Here is a 3,347-nt window from a genome sequence, read left to right as displayed (position 1 = left end):
CGCCTCTGCAGGGCCGTCTGTCGTGCCGTTACCACGGGAGTGGGGAGTCAGTGACCTGGCGCCTCCAGGACCCCCTCCCCCCTGCAAGACCCAAGATCGGCCAGCGCCCACCTGACGGGGCTGGTGAAGATCGCACCCGAGGTGATCCCACTGCCGAGTCCAGAGCCACCTGCCCTGGAACTGCCAACGGCGAAGACCCCTCAGGCCCCCCCCCCCCCTGTGATATGCGGGCGCAAACTAGGACTCGGGACACGCTTGTGCCACAAGTCCATGTGCGCGGGACGACTCGTCATCAACCTGCGTCGGAGTCAAGCAAGCACGGGCCCCCGACGCACTGTCGTCCACCTGCTGATCCATCACCGGTAGTGACACCGCCATGTGTTCCTGCCTAGCCGCTGTCATGCACGTCGGAGTCGAGACACGCGCCACTCCTGGCAAGGTCGGTCCACACTATGGCGAAAAGATACGAAGCTCTGTCGGAATGGGTGGCAAAACGTGCTCAGCAGGCTCATCACTATCGACACGGTCACTCCACAGTCGAGGCGGTGCGGAGTTCGGCGTCCCAAAGGACCCAAACCTCAGAGTCTGAACTGGTGTGTACGTAGCCGGCATTGAGCCCCTTTCCGTCACCTGCGGAACGGGTCGACTTGCGGCCATATCTGAACCCTTACTTGATTACCAGTATCATCATCTTTATCGGACATGTCTACATCACCTCCACCTAGTACTGCTTCCTGAAACATCTCAGCGTCTTCTAATTCAATATCTAAGTTGTAAATCATTCCTCCATGCGTCCACGGAACCACATCAGGAATATGCTCAATCGATCGAACACTGACAAGTAACCTGGCCACACCATGAGTCCGAGTAAACGGCATACCCACTTGCTCGGTTTTTTCGATCAAAGATCCAAGACTGCAGACCACCCTAGCATCACCGAGAGGCTTGGAGGGCGCCCCCAAAAAATGCACCCAGACTTAAGACATTGGTGTGCCTTTGGGTTCTGTTTGCTTCCAAGCATCAAATTCAAGAATACAATCGGTACCCGGCACACGAGCTATACCAAACTTAAGCAATTTCTTCGGCTCTTCCACTGACGGGAAATCCACCTTGTATAGATTATCATCCAATCGAATAAGCTCCCAACGAGAATCCCCGGGAGCAAGCTCGTTCAGGCGCTGCATAACTCGTGCCTTAGATACGTATCCCTTCGTTACCTTGACCAGCCCTGTAGTCAAGTTGCGTGGTGAGTCCGGGATTACGGCGGCGCGGGTGACTCAAAGAACATCAATTCCTCGCAACACACGCCATACATGGTCACCGTCGGTAGGGGAAGCATCAACACAGGACACACACCCGAATCATGAGCAAGTTTTGCACATGTGCCACACAACTCTGTGGTACACTCAGCAATAAAATGCCCTTGCTCACCGCAACAGTAACAAATCATCTTTTCTTTCCTGCGCGCCCATTTAGCAGCCCGCTCACCATCCTTATCCGAAAGTCCGTCAGAACCAGGCTCCCGACTCTTGGCCCCATCCTGCGAGGGCAATGGGACCTTGGTAGAAGCCAGTGCAGTAACCACAGCCATGGCCTCACCTGATACCGCAGCAGACTGCTCGTTCATAGATTCCGACGACTTGCCCACATCATGCACCTCATCTTCCACCGTGACGGTCGTAGCCAGTGCCGGTGGAGGAGGGGGGCGATGTCTGTAGTGAGACGGACGCCTCACCCCGCCCCGACCACCATGATAGCCCCGGTAGCCGCCTCGGGAACGATAGTCTGGCCCAGACGCCCCTTCCATAATATTTCCCGGCAGCGCGAAAAACGGCCTCACCTCGGAGCCGTCACTTTGCCACGCGTATCCACGCCCGCCCCCGGTCAAAGACGATCCTCGGTGTTGTCCATCACCGTAGGCGTTGAATCCATCATCGCCCCACCGGCCTCGAGGGGGCGCACGCGTGACCTGCGCCGAGGTATCCGCGGCCCGTCCCCTCGCAACACCTTCAGCCGGGCGGCGATCTCCATCCACTCCGCGACCAGCAGCGGCAACAGGTCCGGCCCCCGCGCGGTCCCCGTCGGACGCGGCGCCTGTCCCGTTGGATGAGCCCGCGCCGTTGTGAGCTGCGGCTGTTGTCCGGTCTTTTGTGGCGGCAGAGCTGGCCTAGGGTTAGCCTGAGGCGGCTCCCTAGGGTTAGGACCCGGAGGAGCAGACCGGTTGGGCGGGGGCGGTTGCTTCTGTTGGGGGGGCGGAGCGGCCTTGTGCGGTGGCGGCTGTCCTTGCCCTTGCCCTGCCATGCCTGCGAACTGGGAGCGGCGCAATGGTGGAATTCTGACGGCGCGCCCCTGCGATGCAAAAGGGAATCCACGACGAGCAACTCTACGTCCCTGCGATAACAATCCTGCATGCAACAAGCCTCCCGACAGCTCCTCATGCAGCCCAATGGGCCCAGGATCCACCGACATCATCCGGGCCGTGCTCTGGGCCTCATACCCAGCCCGATTCAGGCAATACTCGGCCGAAACATGCTCAGGCCCATCAATACCAAGCAGAAGATTCAAATGCACCGACCGCGACGCCCGAATCGCCCTCAGATCGGCGGCCGTCGGCGGTGGTTGAACTACTGCCGGACCTCGTTGCTTTTTCTTCCGCGTAACCCTCGTCCATCCCTCCGAGGAGAGATAATCTGACAAAGTGTGAGGCGCCAAATTTACCTTGGGTAGAGGTCCTTTCCATGGCTTGATCTTCATCGACGAGGGTTTACCGAGTTCCTTCGATCTTTGATGCAAAACCTTCCTGTCCTGGAGCCTCTTGGCCGGATCGAGCACCAAGCCCGCTTCATACTGATGCATGGATAACGATGTCCCAAGACGCGCCCACCCTCATCTTCTTCGTCTTCGTCTTCATTGTCCGCGAGCACCCAAAACCTTCCTCTGATGTTCGGCTTGATTTTTTGTCTAAAAAGACCACCTGTCAAACGTAATTGACAAAAAAGACTATCCCTGGGTCACATTGACAAAACAGACCAGCTTGAACGTGGCGGCAGGCGCGGCAGCCAACACGTGGCGCCTGCCGCCTCGCGCGGAGGCGGCAGCCCCTGCCGCCACAGGCCCGGGCGGCAGGTGGCCAGCCACAGCATTCGGCGAACACAGCTGACGCGCGACAGAACGGAGTACTACTGCATCCGTGGGATTCCCTCGAATACGTGCATGCAGCGAAGTACTCTTTCTCTCTGTTTATTACTCTCTCTCTCTTGTCTCTTGCATGCATGCAGCCCATTATTAGTTTTTTACTACTCCCTCCATTCCAAAATATAATGCGCCCGCTCTTTCCAAGGTTCAAC

Source organism: Triticum urartu, chromosome 7 (genome assembly GCF_003073215.2).
Source record: "Triticum urartu cultivar G1812 chromosome 7, Tu2.1, whole genome shotgun sequence".
Classification (NCBI taxonomy): Eukaryota; Viridiplantae; Streptophyta; class Magnoliopsida; order Poales; family Poaceae; genus Triticum; species Triticum urartu.
Note: the sequence above shows the minus strand (reverse complement) of the source record.